The following is a 25786-nucleotide window of genomic DNA, read 5'->3' as shown; positions in this document are numbered from 1 at the left end:
TTTTAAAGCCTTACTGCACAGTCTGCAGTGCAAACAATGAGCCAATCAACTTTATTGGTAAACACTCTGCACAAACATGAAGAGGTATGTTGAGACAGAAATCAATCATATTTTCTTATTCTGTCGTCCTCTAATTATGATGCATTTGAATAGTATAATTGGGCTGATGTTTTTTCCACTCAAACAGACATGTAGTCACAGTCCTCACTAGGGTGACTGAATTCCCCAGTGAAGTGACAAATTAGTATACACGCCTTAGCATGTATGATGTAACACCTGCATAGCATCCAGGCAGCAACGCCTGGCATGAAACAACAAAGAGACCTCACCTCCACAACAAGTCCTCCAAATTAAGCAACAAAATACGTCGTTAACTGCGCTCCAGAAAGTCACTTTTTCTGCCCCCCATCAGCAGAATAGCATATTTTGTCTGTGCCGCACCCTCACATATAACTGTGTTCAATTTTGTTTTTTGCACCAAAGTTCTACAAATACGCTGACCCCAATGCACGTCCAATAGGATGTTATGGGATGTTATATACAAGATACAAATTAGATTTATTGAACATTTTACAACACAGGGTTGTATAACAAGATTTTGATTGTAGTTCCCTTTATGCTACTCAAAAACAAATGTTATGTACAAAAATTACATACACATAGATTAGTGAATATATAATAAGTCATAGAAATAAAAACTCTTTAACACGGTGGAGTGCTGAAGATGAATTTAGCAGTCTCACAGCCTGAGGGAAGAAGCTGCTCTGTAGTCTGGTGGTACGACAGCAGATACTTCTGTAGTTCTTTCCAACAGGCTGTGGCTTGGGTGGGTACTGTCTTTTAGTATCCTTTGGGCTCTGCACAGGCACCTCACCAATATCACTGATGCTCGGTAGGTTAGTTCCAATGATCTTCTGAGCGGTTTTAATCACTCTGCAAAATTGTTGATTTCCTCCCGATATGAAGTCTCATTGTTGTTTGAAATCCGGCCGATGATGGTGGGGTCATCTGCAAACTTCCCAGAGTTTTCTCCATGTCGGGCTTTGCAGTCATGGATGTGCAGCGTGAACAGGAGTGGGCTGAGCGCACAAGCCTGGGGAGCTCTGGTGTTGAGTGGAGGAGGTGTGACTGCCAATACGAACTGTCTGGGGTCTGTTTGTAAGGAAGTCCAATATCCAATTACAGAGTGTTGTTCTCGAGTGCTAAGTTTTCCAATCAGTTTCATGGAGGAGATTGTGTTGAATGCTGAGCTGAAATCAACAAACAGCATTATGAAGTAGGTGTTGTTCTCAAGGTGTGTGAAAACTGAATGGAGGGCAGTGAAGATGGCATCCTCTGTGGATCTGTGGGTTCTGAATGCAAACTGGTGAGGGTCCAGGCTGGTTGGGATGTTGTTCTTTATGTGCTGGAGAACCAGTTTCTCAAAGCACTTCATCAGAATGGGGGTGAGAGCCACAGGACGGTAGTCATTTAGACTTGACACTGCAGTCTTCTTAGGTACAGGGACAATGGTGTCTGTCTTGAAGCAGGTAGGAACAATCTCCTGTGACAATGATATGTTAAAAATGTCAGTTATAACATCAACTAGCATTGATTGATTGACTGATTGGCACATGTTTTTAGTACACGGCCAGGGATGTTATCAGGCCCAGCAGCTTTACTCATATTCACTCCCACCAGGATTCTTCTCACATCTGCTGTAGATACTGACAGTGGTTGGTCTTCTGGAGGCGGAGTAGACTTTACAGCTGACTCTTTGTTGGGGAGATCATAACGAGCATAAAATGTGTTTGGCTCATCTGGCGACGTGGCCTCATACATGATGGGGGCTCCTGCTTTTCCTCAACCCAACCCGAGGTGGCCCGAGGTGTCTGCCTCTTAAAGGAAGATTTTCCTTGCCACTGTCGCCAAGTGCTTGCTCATGGTGGGATTTGTTGGGTCTCTGTAAATAATATCATAAAGAGTACAGTCTAGACCTGCTCTATAGGAAAGGTGCAATGAGAAAATTCCTGTAATGAATTGGCGCTTAAATATCTTTGGTGTTGTTGGTGTTGAGGTCTCTCCTGACATCTCAGCTTTGTCTCCTTGATGCCAGCTTTCAGTCTCGCTCTAGCGGTGTTGTATGCTTCCTCGTCTCCTGACCGAAAAGCAGCTTCTTTGGCTCTGAATAGAGCCCTCACCGCTCTATTCATCCAGGCTTTCTGGTTGGGGAATTATTTTATTGTCTTTGTGATCACCACATCATCAACACATTTGCTGATGTATGATGTCACTGATGCTATATATTCATCAAGATTGATGTAGTTCTCCTGGGTGGCAGCATCTCTGAACATGAGCCAGTCTGTGCACCCAAAACAGTCCTGTAGAGCTGCTGTAGCTTCATCTGTCCACACTTTAACTGTTTTTACTGATGGTTTGACCCTTTTTATTAGCCGGGTGTAAGTAGGCAGGAGAAGCAGGGACATATGGTCTCATTGACCAACAGTGGAGCGGGGGGAGAGCTTAATAGCTATAGTCGACTTCTTAGCAACAAAAATTCTACATCTGGGGAACAATGTCCATCAACTTAAACTGCATTTGAGCACCAAGCATCATTGATGTAAACACAGAGTCCTCCTCCTCTCGTCTTATCGGGGGCTTGTGTTCTGTCAGCACAGAACACGTTCTGCCCATCGATATCTTCATCTGCGATGTTGTAATGCAGCCAGGTCTCAGTAAAGATGCGACTCATTAAAAGCGGTCAACTGATGAAACACGGGGTGGCTTTCACTGTTAAGTAGTAGGAAACTCAATGGGTTTGTCACTGCAGTTAGCGCTGCGGTTATCAAAAAATGCGTCTACAAAACAAGACACCATCATTTGTAATTTTTGGAGTACTGAAACAAGAAGGAGCCTCCACAGTGAGCTGTTAGATGAAGAGTGACAGGCTGACACCATCAGCTCCTCAGCAAGGTAACCAACTTTATGAGGAGAAGTACTTGCGCCGTGCACAGCATGAAATCTGATTATGTTTGAAATTATTGTCTGACTTCTTTATTAAAACAATGTGAGTTTGTTAGTCTGCACTGCAAAGTGTGTTTGCTGTAGTATTAAACTGCACTTGTTGTTACCATAGTAACCCCAGAGTCGCCAAATCAACCAGGACTGAAATCTTATGGATTACAACTTCAAGGTTTGGTTAGGTTTAGGTTTGACTTTGTTTAGGGAAACATTGTTTGGTAAATGTAAGGGGACCTTTGTGCCATAGTTAAAATAATAACTACTTGGTTAAGGTTAGGGAAACACTGTGGTCTTAATTAAACGAAACCAACCGTGACTGTCGGTAGGAAATGGGAAGCAAACAACAGTCTCCCGTGTCAAAGTCCAATGTCACACTACTTCCCCCTTTCCACCCAACACACGAGTACACCCGACACACTGTACATATTCTTTACTTATTGTACATATTCTTTACTATTTTTCTAATATTTTTTCATATCTTATTGTCTATTTTATATTATGACTTTTGACTCGCAGTACTTGCTTGCTATCTTTCTTTATATTTTTCTACTTACTATATTTATTGTATGCACCATAATACCAAAGCAAATTCCTTGCATGTGTAAACCTACTTGGCAATAAAGCTAATTCTGATTCTGATAATTCTTTTGTCTTTGTCACTTGGATGTAAACGTATGTCATCTTTGTCATCATTTGCTGAAACGACTGATGCTGTCACCACCTCCACTGCCAAATCTTCACCCTCTATCAGACATTGATTCTGTTCATAGAATACAGAGCATGTCTCCTTTTATGTAGGGGGATCATTATTGATACTGAAGCATTGTAACTCTAGTTTTATGGTTGCAGACAGAGCCCCTCAATGGGTTACCCTGCCTGTAGAGTCCAACAGTGTTGTGGAAGTTCACACTTCACAAGAGCTAGCTCAAAGTTCAGTTCACACAGATTAAAATGAACTAGTTCACGTTCATAGTTGTGAGTTTGACTTGGGTGGAGTAACTTTGCAGGTGTTGGCACGTGGTCATACCCTTTAATGATTTCTTGTGATCATCATTCACTCTCAGATATTTCCCAATCCTGGTCGGATGCTTCCTTTGTCGTTTCAAAAATCTGTGACCCATCAGACCCAAAACACCGGCATGCCGGGTGCTGTAAAACACAGTGCGTGAGTGTTGATAACTCTCGCGGGAGTGAATAACACTCACGTTCATTAGTTGCAAACGGATATGTTCAGTTCACCATTCACCAAAAACATGAGCTTGTTCAATGAACAATGTCCAATTAGAGGTCAAAGCCTGCAAGAAACAGAAGTATGTGTTCAATCTGATAGCAGCTTGTGGTCTATCTAATAATCAGATTATCGGGCAAACTTTGAATTGCCTTGCATAATGTATTGTAATAGCAACACACATGCATTGATTTCACAGATATGGTTTTTACGGCAGCGGGATCCTGAGATTTAATAAACTCTGACATGATTTTAATGAAAGAACATTTTAATCAGAAGTCACATCTTTACATCATTATGATTAACACGAAGCCTCTGCTCTGGTGAAACAGGTAATGTACATGTGCCCTTTGGGATGTGGGTAGTAAACCCCTGTAGCTCAGCCTCTCCTCTCCTGTCCCACTCTGCCTGTGCCAGGAACGACTCATCACTGTTGTTTTCCAGCCACTTAATTAGCATCGCTGTCTCACTAAAAACCCTACAAGCTGTCAGAAAACTTCAAGAATGGTGTGTGATGTACAGTCTCAGTTGTTCTGCACCCTCAGCGAACAGTCACATAAATCATTCATTTCTTTGGGTTGCATGCGAGTGAGGCAGCGCCATAAAACTTTGCTGCTTTCTCTGTTTTGAAATGGCAACCCCGTCCAGGCGAACACTTCTTGTGCCTACAGACAACAGCAAGGTGATTTCGACTGTGTTTCCTCCAAAAGGCCATGAATAAAACATGTATTGATATGCATATCAAAAGGCAAGAGTTGACAAAGAAAAACAAAGCCAAACAAAGATCTTGGGGCAGTGGAAAGAGGAGAAGAGAGTGCTTTCTCTTGAACCTGCTCTGAATCCCTAACACTGCCAATTAGCAAGGGCTTGGCTCAGAGGCCATCTGGGGATGCCCCCCTCTTTCATCTTGACATAATTACTCCTCCTGAGGAAGAGCAGGTGAGTGCACCTAGAGACGCCAGCTCCAGGTTAGCTAGACATGTTCTTCAATTTCATGGGCTACGGCTGAGCTCTCACTAATATGTCATCAAGCAGATCTCAACCCTAATGAAAGGTTTAATAGGCAAGAGAAGAGTGATAAAAATGATGAAAACCTTGGGGAGTCAAATAGTTTAAATGGTGGAGTTCTGAGGTCATGTTATGAGGTACAAATTTGCTAAAATCTTACCAATTTTCATTTAGATGCTGTTGCCTCCTTAAGCAGTGCCGTGATTAGATGATCAAACAGACCTCATGGAGTAATCTACTCCTAATCAGCACATAATGAAGTGGGGACAGCTGGGCCAGTTTGGAGGTCGGACACAGATCCAGGACCCAGGGGCAAAGGGCCACGGAGTCTGCCTGGCAGCATGGTTCAGCTGGCATGGCACCATCAGGCCCACTGCAGGCTGCTTACCCAGTGGAACGACAGAGGTCAATGTTCATCCTGTCACTGTAAAATGGCCTGAAGAGATCAGGGCAGCAGTACTAGAAGAGACCTTGACATGTATGGCCATCTGAAATGTCAGACTGAAGCTGGAGTGATGTTTGTGTGTGTAAATTCAAGTTTAGTGCTAGTTTAGAGAGATTAGTGCCAGTAGAATTTATTTGAATTGCAGTTATTTGTTATGCTTATGTTGAACTGTTGGATTATATATATATATATATTTGAAAGTGATTATTGAATTATCCATAATTATCCCATCATTTTAAATTCATCTTTCTTGAAGGAAACTGCATTTTAAGTATTTTACACTTTTCAAATTTTCTTCCCACCTTTCACACAGCAATTACTTTTCATTTATTTCACTACATCTTTAAACTTAATTTGTGGAATCTTAACTTGCCTGAGATATGTAATCCATCACAGTGAACATCTTGTCAGCTTCTATTGCTGTCACAGTTAGATTACAATTGAATGGGGATGCAGTTGTAAATGCAGAATGATTTGGAAAGTCTTCATAGCATTACCACCCAACAATAATCTTATATAAATAAAAGCTGACATCATATTCACTGTGATGGATCACCTATCTTAAGCAGGTTTAGAGCTTTAACATTTTTTATCAAAGCCTGCAGAAATTAATGGAAACTAGTGGCAGCACAAAATGTATAAAGAGAAACTTTCAGAAATGGAAAAACACAATAGTATTCCTTGTAAAATATTTACAGCCCACCAACATTGAGCTTTAGGTAAGTCAGCTTCACTTAGTGAGCAAGCAAAGGAAACATGTGGAACTGTGCTGTATTCTCATTAGAGCCATATTTCCCCAACTGGTGAAAGAGTTAAACATATCTTAGTCTTAATTTGGTTTATTCCAATGGGTATCATATCAGTTTGATGTAAAATGTAAATTTAAAATGAGCTTTTCCTTATAATAAGTGTCCATGTGGTCTATCAGCTGCGAACTATCGGCTAGATGGTGGCTAATAGCTACTATCTACACTAGCTAGTAGCTTTAACACAGGATTAGTTTAGAAATTTACTTCCAAAAAGTGTTTAATCTGTGTTAGATGGAATGTGTGTGTATAAAAGTGTTTGTGTAGTGATATTGCATGGAAACATACATTCAGTGGCCACTTCATTATTGTAGGTAAACCTGTACAATCTAATGCAATCCAGTATAACAGCTCTGCCATTAATTTTTTATCTTTATGAAGCATGTTCAGTTTTTGTTGACACTGTCAGAGGTGTAAATTCAACTATAAATTTATTATTGAGGTTGCAGTTTGTGGTGGGAACTTTTGTCTCCCCCTTCTGGCAGTGAGAGTAATTACACAAACACTGTCTACTTGTGCTTAAGATGTATGCCTACAGTGAGCTCGCCCCAGGCGAAAATACAGAGAAATTTCCACAGTTGCTCCAGAGCGTGTTGTGAGAGAGTTGCGTCATCTCTGTTCAATTTCAATTCAAGTGGCTTTATTGGCATGACTGCCAAAGCATATTAACACAATACAATCATAATAAACAGTGTTCAATAATAATGGACTCCAATGGACTTTTTTTTTTTTTTTTTTTACAGCAATGGCGGATCGTGGAGCTGTCTACATGGCTCTGGGTTGCTCCCTGCTTCTGCTCTTGCAAACCAATCATTGCAGGTTGGCGTAAAACACATAATTATCAGTGAGCCAGCATGGGAATGTCGCCACAGACACCAGATTTAAAAATTCTGTATACTGCGAAATACAGAGCGATTTACCTAGCGGTGACAGGCTTAATCAGCATTCTTTGAACTTGTTTGGCAAGGGCTTGAATGTAACGGATGTTCATTTAAATGTTATATATATGTAAAAAGTCCCACACTCCAGCTTTAAAAGGTGTTTCTAATATTCTGACCACCTTATATATTTACATTTAACAAGACATTTAAAAAAATTAAACTAAACAAAAAATGAAAAAGATAAGCTTTGTTAAAGTGTTTTTTTTTTCTGGCAGAGCTGTGTATTGGATTGCATTAGATTGTACAGGTGTACCTACAATAAAGTGGACACTGAATGTATATTTTTTTATTACCGCTGCAATAGCTCCACTTTCTTTAACCAATACTTTCTGTAGCAGCACAACAAACTGATGTATTTATCCCTCAGAGTGGGCCAATGCTAGTAGCAAGAACACAGTTACTCTTTCATCAAGAGGGGATTATAATGCTAGATCACTGGCTGAGGAAACAAGGCACAGTGTCACATGGCTAATTGGCTAAGTGAAGCTGATTCACTATTGGCCGACTTAGAAGGGGCAGCAGTCCTCCAGTCAAGTCTCAAAGTTCTGCATGTGTGTCTCAAAAAGATGAATCCCAATTAAGAAAAATAATCCCATTCAATTTCAAAGCATTGCATTCAATGTCAAATAGTGCTTCTGCAAATTCTTCTGGGGCAGATTTTAATTGTTTAACAAGAAAATTCCAGTTTCTGCAACTGAAATACCACCCCTTTTCACAGATGCAACTAATAACAACAACAATGGCTATGTTCCATTTACATGTCACAGGAAGACATGTCAGTCATCCAGCATGCACAATGCAGCCATTATTAATGTTTTTAATTACATCTGTGCTCTTTCTGCTATACATGTCAGAATGTCCACCATGAAAACGGCCTACTTTTTCCTTTCTGTACTTCAGTCTGGGCTTTCCATTAATTGGAGAAGTCTACTGGAGAAATGCAAATTCAACTTAGATTACATTACATAAAACATTCATGGGTGGAGGGACTTGATATGCTGTTGCCAGCAATAACTTTATGTTCTGAGCAGATGGTGCCATCTGACTTCACTACTTTTAAAGTATGTTTTGAGGTAGGTAATGATCCACATCGTTCTTATAACTCTTTATCAATACAAACAGGAAGCTTCTGCATGTTACTGAACCTTCACATGTTTGATATCACATCACAAAGCTATCGTCTTTGTGGGAACACAACAGAAGTGGGAATCATGGTGCTGTGCAACAATTCAGCCCTGGAGTTTATCTTATCAAATGTGCAGCCACTTCATAATTTACTTTCAGGCCAAATGGAGCAGCATTCTCTCTGCATGCTTGAGCGAAAATTGTCATAACACCTCCACAGAGATCTCTTTAATGAAATGTCATAATTAGGCCTACAAGTCATCTATCTGTCTGTCTCAATAACTCACTATATAAATTCGATCCATTAGCACCACTAGAAATATGCTGGAGCAATTTATTGCATAATGTAATGAGTTTGGATAATGCATAATGCACAAGTGTACTCCTGACCTGAGAGTCTTCAACTGTTCTACATTGTCATTACAAAAGAAAAAGTCCCAAATTATTCTTTTAAACTTGGTAGTTCAGTTGCTTTGAATTCTGAGTGGATTATGTGAATTTACTGTAAATGACAGTAGTTCTGTTACATAGCCCTATGGTATTTCAGCACTGATAAGCAAGACTGAACTCGCCAGTAGCATAACTCCACTGACTATTATAGCCAAAGATTCATGTACTTGAAAACTATATTATTTTTTACCATGTTTCAGCAGTTTGTGCTTTTGCTAGGTGGCCTGCAATCTTAATATAGCCCTCTTATTAATATGAGGTTGCATGCAAGAGCACCCCACGCAGGGTTAAGGAGTGCTATGCGTTTTAGTAGTATGCATATATGAATGTATGTTACCACAGGACATGGTTGTACACTTGTACACAGCTACAGTTTGCACAGTTACACTTTGCCTTGTTGTTAAAAGGTGCTATACAGCTATATTGCAGTTTAGAAATGTGAGGGCATGAACAGAATTCTTGTTCATTTAGCATAAGAAATAAAAAATATTGTTTTAACCTTGTTTTTGAATGTCAGCATTCACTGCCCTTTACCATGACTTCAGCAGTTTGTCCTATTTTCCTATTTGCGATGACAGTAGGCTCGCAGTGGATACTGTGTCCTGATCAGGGCAGGCTATGACTCACTCAGTGAATCCAGTCTTGGGGTGACACATGGCTAAATGGCTGCACAGTTCCCCCAGCTATGTGTCTGTCTCAGCATTAATGCTCTGCCAGCCACTGACTAGAGCTGCTAAGCTACTCACTGAGCATTTTGGATGAATACTTGCATTGGCTAAAATTCTGACACAGTCTCAGAAAATGTTACGAAATGTTGAAACATTGTTGATAAGTTGGGGAAACAAATAACATGAAGAATCAGGTGATAACTGGACATCATCTGTTTCATCATGTACAAAATGTGGGTAATGGTTACATTTAGCTCAGTAATGTACCTTTGAGTGAGGTTTGCCTCGGCTTAAAAGTAGAGCTAGATGGATAAGTATATATATATTGGCCGCTTATTGCAGATATATGGTATGTATATGTTGGCCGATAAGTAACACAAAATGGCAGTACAGAAATGGAGTACCAGTACCAGTACAGAAGCTAAGTAATGTAGTGCTGTGTACCGGGGCAGCAGCAAATGTATTTTAGCCACCTAAACAAAGGCCCACCTAAACAAATCAATATCAATTTAAGTGTACGTTATATTTACAATATTTTCCTGCTTTACCTTGCTGTCAGACAGCCCTTTCCAATGGAGAACTGAAGCCGTATATCCATCTATGCTCTCTTCAAAGTCACCAGACTCCTCTGACAAAACAGTAATTTTACCTCACAGAACACAGGAGTTGCTGGTCTACCCCTGCCTTGATCAGTTAGTTTGTTTGTGTTATTGTGTGACTTTGGTGTTTTAACATGTTAGTTCGGATCCTAACTAACCCTTTAAAGCACCAAAACAACTCCCGAGTTCTGCAAGGTAAAATGACTGTTTTTGTCAAAGGAGTCTGGTGGCTTTTTAATGAAGTTCCATGTTAGATCTTCAAAAAGCTTTGCCTCCTCTGTGAAAAAATTATGCAGATGCAACAGGCGGTAGGGATTTTTTGTAAAAGACAGCTAGATTTTTAAATAAGTCTATCATGTGTGAGCCTTTCACAATCTCTCCCTTATAAACAAATTCACCCATGAGAGTCCATCCGCCCTGGCTCTTGGCTCATTTTTGGGGCTTTATTTGATAGGAACAGCTGAAGAGAGACAGGAAATGTGGCAGCGACAATGGGATGACATGCAGCAAAGGGCCACAGGTCCACTGCAGTTAGGACCTTGTACATGGTGCGTGCGCTCTACCAGGTGAGCTACCCGGTTCATTTAATATAGTCCTCACATTTACATCCAACTCAGTTTTGGCTGTACGTCTCATTCTTTCACTGCCGTTAGGAGCAGAGGCTGCCATCTGACTCAGACAGTTTAACTGATACGGCGACACCAAAAACATCTTTTGACTCATGACTTTAGGTTAAGTTTTAATGAGTCCTCCTAGAAGCTCTCAGGAACAACCACTGAAAGCAGAGGTAAAAGACACCCTCTAGATTGTTTCATCAGAGCCCGATGTTTGTTTTTTAGGCAGTTTTTTTTATTGGCCAACAGTCTGATAATTTAATTTCGTCTTTTGAGGTTTTTATATTGGGCATCAGTCAGGGGAATGTTTTCTTTTAAAAGATTTAAAGTGAGCTCACACAGAGACTGAAGAAAGTCCGAGGAGCAATAGTTGAGAATATCTTTACGTTTCCGAGTCGTGGCGTGACAAAAAGCTCATAGTAAAGGAGCATTCTTTTATTAACGCGCCCACATGCTGGGTTAGGGTTTTGTTTTAGGTAGATAGACAACCGGCCAATGATGGGGTAGTACTCTCGATCTTAGTCTGTACAGACGATGATTAACCACGAGGATCTCATGTTCCTGTGGTGTCTGTGTTGTGTGAAAATCCTGAAAAATGGCATTGTCCAAAATAATCAAATGATTTTGATCGGGGGGGAAACAGGGTTCTCCAAAAGAATCAGGTAGTCCTTCAATAAATTGAATCTTCTTTTGCAGTTCAGCATACATGGGTTGAAACAAAGTATAGATCCATACAATGTTATTAGGCAGTATATCCACCACATGTTCACAGTTTTCCAAAACACGTTTTTGATGTTCTGATATGTAAAAGGCACTACAGGTGACTAACGTGGTGCAGTACTGCTTTATCTAACTGAGATATTTAACCAAGATCAGGTCATTCCTTTCCTCTGCAGATCTAGATAAGGTCATCCATGCTTTTGTCTCCTCCAGACTTGACTATTGCAACGCACTATATTCTGGTATCAGCAGGCAAAACATCCAAAGACTGCAACAAAATGCTGCTGCCAGGCTTTTAACACGTTCTAAGAGAAGCGACCACATCACACTGATCCTTGCTGCCCTTCACTGGTTACCTGTGAGTTTTACAATTAATTTTAAGATTTTACTTGTTGGGACCACTGGGACACCACAGATTAATTCATTCATTTTGTGACTTTATTACATACTCTATTAGGAGACTGCATGCTTTTTGGTTCTGTAAACAAAGGAGAGCCATGGAACTCTGTCTCCCAGAATTTCCACAAGGTGTGAACTCCACCCATGAACGCAGTTCCCAGCTACCATTGGTCAGTCTGACCTGTGACCCGTGTCACCAGGTCAATAAAGGGGGCCAGCGGTCATTGTTTGCTCTCTTCTCCTCCAAGAACTCTTCACACATAGGAGACGGCTGCGGCTGTCTCCCTCTCTGTGTGGCCTGTCTGGAACAGCCACACAACAGAACTGAAAACTCTCTCTTACAGCAGTGATGCGAGGACCTGCGTAAGATTTCTGCAACAATAGCTAGCACCAACAGCGACTACACAAGTCTGCCAGCTAACTTTAAGAAGTAACTGTGAGGAGAACAACAGACAAAGTGACTGGTTCCTGCACAGATGGACTACACAGCAAGGACTTTCCTTCAATCGGAACCAACATTCTTCACATAGTTTAACAGTGTACTTGGCTATGCACAGGACTGTGTTACTTTTGTGAAGGTATATGTATTGATTTGGTTCATTGAGTTTTATTGTTGTGATGTCTTTTCACTGTTTGGTTAATTTGGTAGCCACATGCTAAGTTGATGTTAGTGATATTCACACAGACACATCTACTACTACAACTATCCTCTTTCTAACCTTGCATCGTTTATCCTATACAGTAAACCCATACACTTAAATTTGGCCCTTTAACAGAGCCACACCCACACGGCCTAGCCACCAATGTGAATTTACTTTCTTGTCTAGCCATGCAGCTGCTGCTCAGCCCAGGCACCATTTTAGTTAAATTTCTTTTGTTGACGCCATCTTGGATCCAAACAGCCATTGTGGACACACACACACCTTTTGTTCTGTAGTTTAGTGTATTTAGAGTTTGACTTCACATTGTGTGTTTTTGCATTTTTGTAATTATTTTAAATGTATTGTATCTTTGTTTTATATCTTTTTGTTTTGGATTTTATTTACTTTTATGAATTGTTTTTAATTGTAAAGCACTGTAACTTTGTTACAGTATAGGTGCTATATAAATAAAGATATTATTATTATTTTACTGTGGGATCTTTGTCAGAAAGTCATCTAAAAATAAATGTATGCAGTACTCCAAAATATGCCAAGGGTTATAAATGAGAGGATATCAGCTTCCTATTCATCTCTGTGCTCCCATTCTCCAGCTAGTATTCACAGTAGAGCTGCTTTGGTCTGTCAAAGAGCAGTTTTCATGCTGACAAGTGACAGTTTAAAGAAGAAAACAATCATCTCTAGTCCAATTGCAGGTGACAGTATATACATTTATAGAGCATGGCTCAGGTTTTCATGAACTCCCTCACCTAACACTCATACCAACGTGCCCTCAAAAGCAAAGCAAAATATAGGAGGAGGTGGATCAAATACCATGTGTAGATGCTTTTTTCTGAGCCTCTACATGGAGTTTATTAGAGATAGTGTCCTCTGTGATTGTTAGAGATAATACTCAAGGCTCTGCAAGTGGAACAGATACAGCGGTGACACATGAACCTTGAAAAAAATGTATTTTCTCCATGCTGCTGAACATCTGGGAAAGCCAGCAAGGAGAAAATACGTGTGGGTTCAAAGTGACGAGAATGGAGAATATCTACACGCATCCTCATGCTTTCTTGTAACTATTAGAATAGTTCTGTCACAGCACATAAGTAGTTCACTGGGCTGAGAATATTCATTTTCTATAGTCAGGACAATGATATATGGAATGTTTTAGCAGCAAGGGTCCATTTCACACCCACTGGTTTTGTAAAAGCAGAGAATGAAAACCTAATAGGATAATGATGTAATTCCAAAGAAACAAATTAGTGCTGTTGTCATACTCTTAATTTGAACATTATTAGACCAACATTTTAAAATCATTAAACTAAAATTTACTCCTTGATGACACTTTTTATCAAGAGAAAACTGTATGGTTCAGCAACAATCAATTCAGGACATCTGTTTTATTTATATACAGTTATACTTTGCTGTTACCTGTAAGCAGATTGGTGTGTGCAGAGCCAGCCCGTGGCATAAATATTGCATGTTACCAAGAAGGGCTATACATAATGGAATTATTATAATTCCTAATGGTTGGAGTCATTTGGTGTTTCTCTTGTTTGAGCCATCAGAAACTGTGGAAGGCTGTGGGACACTCACAGATCAAACATTCTTAGTTGTGAGGAGCTCTGTTTAATTACCTTGCTAATGCTAAAATGCTAATGTTGGTTACAAATGTCTTCATGAAAGACTGAAGATGAAGTTTTATCTGCCCAGTAATACTTGAACATTTCACTTTTTATGTGCCTCTCTTGAATTTTTATTTCACTTATAGCTTTGTTTTACACAGAAGTTACTGTTAGCCTCTTATTCTGTTCAAGGACTTCAATTCAAAGTAGATCTATTTGCTTTTAAACTTTTGTGTCAGAAAAAGTGAGTGGCGTGCCTCACGTATCGGAACCCTAAAGGAAGTGACGCATCTCATGCCTGGGGACCCTACTCTCTTCCCATTGGCTCACAGACCTGGGGTCCCCATAAGTGAAGTCCAAGGTTGGATCCTCATGGACGTTTTAGAGGTGGATATCTCAAAACCTCACCACATAAAACCAAAACTCCACAGGGTAATAGGGGCGGGTGGGGCTGGGTTCTTCCTGTAATCCGCAACCAGGTTGTTCTGACTGTACCAGGTCACCAGGTGGTCAATCTCCCACCTGTAGGCAGAATCATCCCTATTAGAGATGAGCCCAATGAGTGGTGCCATCTGCAAACTTCAGGAGATTGATAGACTGGTGACTGGAGGTGCAGCTGGAGGAGCAGAGGGGAAAGAACACAGCCTTGAGGGGAACCGATGCTGATGTTCTGGGAGTCAGAGACATGTTTCCCCAACCTCACGTGCTGCCTCCTGTCAGACAAGAAGTCTTTGATCCACCTGCAGGTGGAGTCAGGCACACTCAGTTGAGAGAGCTTGTCTGGTATTAAAAGCAGAGCTGAAGTGCACAAACAGGATCCTGGCATAGGTTCCTGAGAAGTCCAGGTACTGGAGGATAAAGTGAAGGGCCATGTTTACTGCATCGTCTACAGACCTATTGGCTCTGTAGGCAAACTGCAAGGGGTCCAGGAGTGGGTATGTGATGGATTTGAGTTGTGACAGCACTAGGTACTCAAAAGACTTCATTACTACAGAGGCCAGGTCGACAGGTAGGCAGTTGCTCTTTTGTTCTCAGTTTACCACAATCCTGCATGGACCCAGCTTCCAGCTACCAATGGTCAGTCTGACCTGTGGGTCAATAAAAGGATCAGCAGCCATTGTTCTTTCTCTCTTCTTCAGGAACATACAGCAGAACTGAACTCTCTCTCTCTCATCTAAAGCAGCGCTGCGAGAGCCTGTGTAAGATTTCTGTAACAAAGCTTAGTGAGCGCCAGTGACTACTTTACAAAGTCTGCCAGCCAACTAAGGAAGTTAGTGCCGAGCTAACTGTAAGTAGAACAACGAATGGCGTCACCGGCTTCCACTAGTCTGCACAATCAGAATACTGCACAGCAAGGACTTTTCCCAAAACCACAATTCTTTCCAGCTTGCCTCATCTACAACAGACGGACCACTGGCTAACAAGGAGTAAACCATAGCAAACCTTTTTTCCCTCCATTGACTGGTAACATAACTGGGCATTACATAGCTTCACATAACTTAACAGTCTACTTGGCTAAGCACAGGACTGTTCAGTTAATATACATGTATCAGTTGTTTTGCTGAGGTTGTATTGTTGTTATGTGTTTTCAACTGGTCACTTGGTAGGCACATTCTAAGTTAATGTTACTTAACGTTATACTTCACACAGAGTCTTTGCATGCTAACTTACTCTCTGTTAACTGGGCACTATTATCCTACACCGATCACACACATACACTCCAATTTCAGAATCAGAATCAGAAATACTTTATTGGTCCCCGAGAGGAAACTCTTTTGCTACAGCAGCTCACTATCACGTCAGTGCACACAGGAATAGAAGTACTAAGCAAAAAACAAACAAACTATAATACAGGTCAGAAAATAAATTAAGTACCAAGTGGGTATAAGAATAAAATAAGTGTGAAGTACAAAGTGGGTTTACTGGTTGATGATAATAATACAGTATAAGGTAATAGTGCATGAACTGCCAAGTTAAGTGTAGCTTATTAAGATTATAATGAGATGGGGGATATTGCACAGCAGTAATAGACGTATGAATAAATATCAATATCAATAAATAGGGAATTTTAAACTAAAAAGTATATTGCACAGGAGTATTAACACAGAATATTGCACAATTATTTCAAGTATTGCAGAGATGTAATGATCAATGTCCAGTTTAATGACTTAGGGTCATACAGACTAACACTTAGAGGGAGGAGTTAAAGAGTTTGATGGCCACAGGCAGAAATGACTTCCTGTGGCGCTCTGTGGTGCTTTTTGGGGCATCGTCATGGAGTGGGTGGGAGACACTGTCTAAGATGGCATGTAGTTTGGCCAGCATCCTCCTCTCTGACACCACCGCCAGAGAGTCCAGCTCCACCCCTACAATGTCACTGGCCTTACGGATCAGTTTGTTGAGTCTGTTAGCGTCCGAGACCCTCAACCTGCTGCCCCTGCATGCAACAGCATACAGGATAGCACTGGCCACCAAACACTCATAAAACATCTTCAGCATTGTCCAGCAGATGTTGAAGGACCTCAGCCTCCTCAGAAAATAGAGGCCCTTCCTGTAAACAGTTTGAGTGTTCTTAGCCCAGTCCACTTTATTGTCCATGTGTACTCCCAAATACTTGTAATCCTCTACAATGTCCACACTGACCCCCTGGATGGAAACCGGGGTCACTGGTGCCTTGACCCTTCGTAGATCCACAACCAGCTCCTTAGACTTTGTCGCATTGAGCTGCAGATGGTTCTGCTCACACCATGAGACAAAGTTCCCCACCACAGCCCTGTACTCAGACTCAACACCACCGCTGATACATCCCACCACAGCAGAGTCATCAGAAAACTTCTGAAGGTGGCAGGACTCTGTGTGGTAGCTGAAGTCCGTGTTGTAGATGGTGAAGAGGAAGGGAGAGAGGACAGTCCCCTGAGGGGCCCCAGTGTTGCTGACCACGCTGTCCGACACAGTGCTGCAGGCACACATGCTGTGGTCTGCCAGTCAGGTAGTCCACAATCCAGGACACGAGGGGGACATCCACCTGCATCGCTGCCAGCTTCTCACCCAGCAGGGCTGGCCGGATGATGTTGAAAGCACTGGAGAAGTTAAAAAACATGATCCTCACCATGCTTGCCGGCTTGTCCAGGTGGGTGTGGGTGGGTTCAGCAGGAAGATGATGGCGTCCTCAACTCCCAGCCAGGGCTGGTAGGCCAACTGAGGGGGTTCCAGGAGGGTTCGGACCATGGGCCGCGGCTGTTCCAGCACCAGTCTCTCCAGGGTCTTCATTATGTGGGAGGTCAGGGCCACCGGTCTGTAGTCCTTGGAGTCACTGGGAAGCGGCGTCTTCGGCACAGGAACGAGGCAAGATGTCTTCCACAGAACAGGGACCCTTTGAAGACTCAGGCTCAGGTTGAAGACATGTTGAACACATAGCTGGGGGGCACAGGCTGGGGGGCTAACTCCATCGGGGCCTGCAGCCTTGTTTGAGTGGAGTTTCTTCAGCTGTCCTCTCACCTGGTCAGTAGTCAGGCACACAGCAGAGGATACAGGCGGGGGAGGGGGGGAGAAGGCCGTTAGCCTGATAGCCAGTTGAGGGGGGAGTAGGACTCTCCCAGGAAGATGGAGGAGGGGGGAGCAGAGTACTCAGAGGAGCTTGACGACCGACAACAGCTGAGTTAGAGGGGGGATGAGCAGGAGCCGGTGTGTCGAATCTGTTAAAGAACAGATTAAGTTCGTTGGCCCTACCCAAGCTGCCTTCAACTCCTCTATTGCCAGTCGATCTGAAGCCAATGATGGTCTTCATGCCGCTCCAGACCTCTCTCATGTTGTTCTGCTGGAGTTTCCACTCCAGCTTCCTCCTGTACTTCTCCTTGGCTTCCCTGATCTTCACCTTCAGGTCAGCCTGGATTGCCCTCACCTCCTCCCTATTACCATCAGTAAAGGCCCTCTTCTTGGCTTTCAGGATATCCTTGATGTCCTTTATTACCCACGATTTGTTATTCGGATAACAATGGACCATCTTAGTTGGGACATTGCAGTCCACACAGAAGTTAATGTAGCCAGTAATGCACTCAGTAAGCCCATTTTAAATTAACTTTCTTTGTCTACCCCCCCAATTTATTAATCAGTTCCAAATAGTTTAGTATATTATATAAAACTTAATCAACTGATTGGCTATCATTTCTCTTCTTTAAGGAGAGTGGTGCTCCAATGAACTTTATTAACTAAAGTTATTATTTGATTATCTTTGAGCCATAATTAATTGGTCGCACCTACACAATTTGGCACCCCTTTAACCATTGTAAATCCCAACACATGGCATAGTATAGCAGTATATAGTACTAGTAGTAAGGTATTGTAATGTATGTGTTTGTAAAGCTTTTAATGTCATCTCTCTAATTTCCTTAATTTCTTATTTTGTTTGTATTGATTTCATTCAAATACTTCTTTATCTGTGTCTTTTATTCTTAGCCTGTCTCTTGTGCTGAGGTAGCATGTGAAGTCTCCTCCAGGGATAAATAAAGTCTTATTTATCTTATCCTAGGTTTTTTTTTGACATTTTTCTTATTTCTGTAGATGACTGGACTTGCAAATTACTGTTTATTGTTTATTTAGTTGTTACCTCAGCAATAATACTCTTCTTGGGCTCCATAAAACAATACCTGTGAATATCACAGATGGGAGATATATATCGGCAGATACTCTTACTTCAGCGGAAGATGCTTATGGACTGATTCAATCTGCACACACACACACACACACACCTCCCTCAACAACTACTCTTGAGCAAAGTAGTAGAACTCAATGGTGAACAGCACACAAATTTAATCATACTGGCCAGTTCCCAGGAGAGATTGTGAATATGAGCATAAATCATGTAACGCTGAAAAAAGGAAGTGTGCTCAGCAAACAATCCTCAGGTGAATAAAGTTCAAAGACAAAAAATATATATGATCCCTATATTATCCCTATATGATCATCTCAAAAGAGTATTTAAAGCAATTAATTAAAAATAAAATAAATATTTAACGCACAGCACAGAGGAAGCTTTGTAATATTAGCATACTTATTTATATCAGTAGTAAGCTGGAGGCAGTTATCTTGACATATGAAATATTAAAGAAGCTGACACTTTGAATCATTTATTATAACTAATGTAGCTATGATCTGTTTAATTGCTCCATTTGTTAGTCACTTGTAACACACAGCTTGGGTAAATTGTCTGGAAAAATGTTAAATTTAAAGAATCAATCATGTAACAATGTCTGAAAAACATCAACCTAATTAGTGTCATTCTTAAATGCAACAGAAGCTCCTGGAGAAATGTGCACTGCTTGTAACTGTAATAAGTGTCTGTCTGTGTGTACGTATGTTTAGTTTGAGTTGTGTATTCATATTATATAATAGTAGTATAATCTATTTTGTATATATTACAGGGAACTGATTTAATAACCTACTGTATATGTGTAATGGAGACATATGGTAAATGGTAAATCGACTGTACTTATATAGCCTTATAGCCTTTCTAGTCTTTTCCAACTACTCAAAGCACTTAAACTACAAATCACATTCACCGCATTCACACACATTCATACACTGATGGCAGGTGCCAACTGCTCATCAGTTCAAAGAAAGTAACTCATTCACACACACTCACATACCGAAGGCACAGCCCTTGGGAGCAATTTGGGGTTCAGTCTTGCCCAAGGACGACCCGCTCTACCACTAAGCCACAGTCGCCCATATGTATTGGTACTAGTTTAACTACATTTCTCAGTAGCGTGGTGGTAGCATAGCTGTTTTCTGAATCAAATAGTTTTTAGGTAGCTTAGCTCTTTTATTGATCAAGTAGTGTAGTACAATCCACACAAGCTAACGTTACATCTCCCCAAGCATTTCGAGTAAACTTGAGCATTTCTGAAGCTCAAGCGCAGCAGAACTTTCTGCTGTGGTCTGAACTAAAACTGTTAAGGATCAGTAGGTGACGCCACCGTCATACACGGACGTGTATGTGTAGCCGACAGAGACAATTCCATATGATGGTGACATCATGTACCAATCCTTGGGCTGATGCCTACAACGACTGCAGCGGAATACTGACATGCAAACTTGAGTTTACACATTCAGGTGATTTCCAAATTCAACATCTGCCGGACAATGCTGAAGATGTTTTATGAGTCTGTGGTGGCCAGTGCTATCCTGTATGCTGTTGCATGCTAGGGCAGCAGGCTGAGGGTAGCGGACGCTAACAGACTCAACAAACTGATCCGTAAGGCCAGTGACATTGTGGGGGTGGAGCTGGACTCTCTGGCGGTGGTGTCAGAGAGGAGGATGCTGGCCAAACTACATGCTATCTTAGACAGTGTCTCCCACCCACTCCATGGCGTGCTGGTCAAACAAAGGAGCACCACAGAGCGCCACAGGAAGTCATTCCTGCCTGTGGCCATCAAACTCTTTAACTCCTCCCTCTAAGTGTTAGTCTGTATGACCCTAAGTCATTAAATGGACATTGATCATTACATCTCTGCAATACTTGACATAATTGTGCAATATTCTGTGTTAATACTCCTGTGCAATATACTTTTCAGTTTAAAATTCCCTATTTACTGATATTGATATGTATTCATACCTCTATCACTGCTGTGCAATATCCTCCATCTCATTATAATCTTAATAAGCTACACTTAACTTGGCAGTTCATGCACTATTATTATTATACCGTATTATTATCATCAACCAGTAAACCCACTTTGTACATCACACTTATTTTATTCTTATACCCACTTGGTATTTAATTTATTTTCTGACCTTTATTATAGTGTGTTTTTGTTTTGCTTAGTACTTCTATTCCTGTGTGCACTGACGTGATAGTGAGCTGCTGTAGCAAAAGAGTTTCCTCTCAGGGATCAATAAAGTATTTCTGATTCTGATTCTGATTCTAAACAAGCAGGTGACTCATTTAAAAATGTAGCCTAATTTGATTTTTAGATTCAACTGGCACATGTGTTATTATCAAGTTTTTATACTCATTTGTGCATGAAAAACAAATCAAATTATATCCCCCAAAGGTTGAGGAGTGTAACTAAAGCCACAATAAACATCTGTACAATTCCTTTCCCCAAGCCTATATGAGGTTTTCTCTACTTTCAAATCCACTCCAGCACTCTACAGAATATTAAAGTCAAGCTTTTTAGGTCTGCATATTATGCATCATTCCTGTTTCCAGGAGTCAATTTTCAGCCACCTCTCTAATCCATATCGATGCCATATCATCCATTGTTAAGTGAGTTTTGTTCCAAACTGAAAAGCATGAGGGTTAGTACAATAATCCTGTGCTCAAGCTTAAAAATATAAAAAATACTCAGAGATGTTCATTTCCTGCTCAGCCAAAAACACATTAGCGTTATGGAGGTCTGAGAATACCCATCCCTGAAAGATTGTTTAAAGCAGATGTTCATGTCTAGTGAGTTTTGCAAGGAGGATAAACCAATTTTAGTCTAAGGGCAACCCATTCACGGCTGTGGGTCATGACGTTCTCAGAGGGTCTGTGAAAGCACACACTGCTCTCACTGTAGTTTAAAAATGTAGGAACTGTGTCCTCATTAACCCCGCTTTTCCCATGATGTAAATCTGCACACCCTGCTCTCGCTCTTACATCAAAGCTGTCTGAATGAAAGAGAAGACAAATATTCATATTTAGACACTTGTAGAGAGCTGGATATATACTATATATAGATATTATATGATATGACCTTCTTGTTCACAACATGTTTCAAAAGGCACCAAATGGGTTTTGATTCTTGCTCAAGCTAGAAATTGAGCTGGATTTCCGCTAGATCTTTGATACCAGCCCAATATCCCTAGGAATACATGACTGACATCCAGTGCCAATGTTTAGTGTCAATGCCAGAAGTAGAGCCCTTTATGTAGTGAAGTGAAAAATAAAGTGCAACACACATCAGAGGCATCGTGTACGTAGCAACAACTGACGCTCGTAGCACACACGGGACACACCATAAAGAAGTCATAAAGGTACAGTAGCTGGAATGTTGCCAGAATGATTTGGGGAGAGAATTTGATAAAATTGCTGCTTTCCTGAAGAGTTGCCCTGCATCAGCGCTGGGAAATAGGACAGTGGAGTATCCAGAGGAATTAATGCATGCCAAGACACCACCAGTGTGCACGCTTACTTAAAAAACAATAGGTGTGGGTGTTTTGATGTGGTGTGTGGAGGTCGGGGTGGTGGATGGGCTTGTAACTTTCTTTCTTGAGGGAGAGTTGGAGTCTAACCATAACAATTTCTTAACTATAGTTTATCATAACCACAATCTTTCCCTAACCTGAACCACACCATAGAGTGCTAAAGTGAAACTGGAACTTCTGGGTTCTGTTACAAGAGTAAGAAAACCTCAAAATCCCACTGACATAACGTAAATAACTAAAATTCCAGCCTTCGTATGTAGCCGTACTCAACAGCATGTCATGTGGTTCACTCCATATGTTTAGATAAGGATGACATTTTTGTTTATTCAGTATTTCTGTTTTTAGCTGCCTTTAACACACATCACACACAGCTCTAGACGCATATAGGTTAAACATGGGCAAGTCAAGGTGTCGCGACTAGTTCAGACATATCTGTTATAACAACAGGACGGAGAGGACTGAACAAAACAAAGTTTTTAGACAGCAGAGATTACAACCAAACGGACGAGAAGAGAGTGTTGGTAATAATCAATAACTACAATAATTAGTAATCAATGTTTAACTTTGTTTTTGGGGTTTACTTTCCATATTCTATGAAAAATTGGCATCCACTACAGCACTTGGTATTAGAAATTGAAACCTTAGAGATTTTAACATACTTATTTTTTTCAGAAAGACCAATAAAAAAAATGCTTAATGATTACATTGTGTTACAGAAGCTAGAGGAACAGAGGCTGGTCCAGACGTGATGTCATGACTTCAGCTCTCTGTAGTTGCCACACACAATTATTGTAGAAAAGATTTCAATAACATTAGCATTGGACGTTAAAAAACATTGTCTATCGTCTAAATAATTGGTTTTGCAGTCTTCCAATATCAACGTTCTTTCTGGCAGCAGAACACCATTTTGTGGATCTTAAAAACGTTTCTGACACACTTTGGGTTAGACACAAAGCATGGTGAGATTGTGAGTGGATTGTGTTCTCATGTTGCAAGATGCTGGTAGATATGTCTCAATAAGAAGACATGAACCACCTGTTTATTCAAAGCACACAAATTCAGCCAGCTAGCTGATTCTGTTAGCCTCATAAAAAGTCTGCTTGGATAGTGATACATTGTTTGTTGTTTCTGCTCTATACTTCAGATTTGAAATGACACCATTACAGTTAGGACACCATTAGCAGTTCTTGGTAATTGTCAAATGCCAATGCTACTTCACACAAAAATTGGATTCCTGAAAGTACATTTTTTTTCTTTGAATTTAATCCTAAATGATCCGCAATCCATATGCATCACTAGGCTGTTGATTTGTGTCCGATTGTTTGCACGCTTGATGCATTTCTCCATAACAGAAATGACCTCCATGAGGTACCAACTCCATGAGGATTCTGCTACACCCAAAGCACGCTGGCCAATTATCATCAGCTGTCTGCTGTGTGATGATGTGGGATTGTTAGAACTACCATAAGATAAGCAGTGACATGCATATGTGAAACCACAAGGCCAATGCAATATAGCTAAAGGTTCCTTTTAACAAATCTGATAATCTGATGTGCAGAAGAGGACAAGGAGATCACGACAGGCCTAATGTGTGTTGAGTAATGAGACTTCGGGTTTCACCAGAACACAGACCTCATCAAAAGAGCCTTTTCTTCATCTTGATTCGTATAATACTTGTTGATTAAACACTGAGTGATTCAACTGATGCTCTCTGGTGACCCTTCCTATTTGTAGAGGAGACAAATTAAAGTAATCAAACTGTGATCGATGCCAGGGAGCCTCAGGCTGAAAGAGGCACCATGGTATATTGAAGCTATTCTATTCAACTTTACTGCACGCTAAATTAATGATGGGCATTTGAAATTGATGATTTCCTGATTCCTACAAATATTAACAGTATTTTAAAAAAAATGATTTTGTTGATTGACTCATTCATTCATTGGTTCACTAAATCACTGACTGATTGATTGGTTACTTAATGTAACTAAAATGCTGCATCATTTTACCAGACCTAATTAGGGTCAGTCAAGCTCTAAAATTAATCCAGCTGTGTAATACCTGACGTGAGATGAATTTAAAGTAGTTTATAGGGAGCTTTATGAAACATATCTTGCACTTGGATTATTTTCACAGTGGAATGTGAACACGCAATTAAATCTTTGGCAAAAGTTTTCAAGTGTGCAGCAGCCTATCTATATCTAATTTTACAATGAAAGACAATTGAAATGCATTAGCTCTATAAAATAATTTCCTTTTCAATGAGATCAACATTAAATATACCCTGTGGAGGTTTTTGTAAAAAATAAAGTTATGTTTACATTTGAAGGACCCACTCATAAAAACATTGCTCCACAACACTACTAGTGGTGAAAACTCCACAGGGTATCTTTAATGAGTGTGTGTTAACAACAGCACTTATTATTGAACCTTAATAGTAATGCATTCATTTATTTAAAATTATAATTTCATTTGGTTACTTGTTTATTCTTCTATTTCTTTGTTGTTTATTTGTTTTTATTCATTTATTTATTTACAACATTATACAGCACTGTTCACAGTACATGTGCCATCTGATGTCCATTATTGGATGTTTTAAAAAGCTTTTTGTAATATCTTCTATGCTAGCAGGAGAAATGTTCGTTTGCATTAGCAGTAGAGCCAGTAGACCCATACTGGCCTATCGCAGATATATCAGTATTGGCGGATATGTTATCCAATACAAGCCAAATACCGTTTTTTTCCCCAAGTATATTAGGCAGAAAGAAAAACATGTTAATATATTGGTGTCACTACAGTGGCAAGTTTATCCTGGAGAGTGCGCTGTCCCTACAGTGGCAAGCAGTGTAGAATGAGAGAGAAAACACAGCTCTTAAGAACTTCAAACCACTAAAGTACAGATGGTGTCAAGACATATAACAGCCACCTCAATAATGGTTAAAACTAAAAACTAGCACAAAAATGACAACTACCAACATAAACCACCATGTTCTGAATTGACACATTACAAACATTAACAAAAAGTTTTGTTTTGCATTTTGGAACATAAGGCAGCTAACTTAAACTGCTTTCTGCTTTCTGCTGGGAAATGTGAGCCGTTGCTATCGTTACAATACTCTCAGCACTGCGCAGCACATGTAGTAGAGTGCCCTGTGCACAGCTGAACAGACGTAGTCAAGTCAAAGTGGTGTGTTCAACACAACCATCACATGACTCATGCTCATCACAACTGTTTCCTGTGTTAGCAAGGTAGCTGGCCAGCTATAGTTTGTCAGTAAGTGGCAGATTGAAGGGTAAGCATCAGAGCATCTCTTCATCATTCTGCAGATC

At 40.6% G+C, this 25786-nt stretch overlaps 1 protein-coding gene across 2 annotated transcripts in view; it reads right to left on the bottom strand.

Moving 5' to 3' along the window:
• Positions 1-25786, bottom strand: part of cntn4 (contactin 4) — a 186356-nt gene that overhangs the window by 136467 nt on the left and 24103 nt on the right. The window lies entirely within an intron of this gene.

Source organism: Siniperca chuatsi, linkage group LG2 (assembly GCF_020085105.1).
Source record: "Siniperca chuatsi isolate FFG_IHB_CAS linkage group LG2, ASM2008510v1, whole genome shotgun sequence".
Taxonomy (NCBI): Eukaryota; Metazoa; Chordata; class Actinopteri; order Centrarchiformes; family Sinipercidae; genus Siniperca; species Siniperca chuatsi.
The sequence above is the reverse complement of the archived record's forward strand: the minus strand, read 5'-3'. Positions and strand labels throughout refer to the sequence as shown.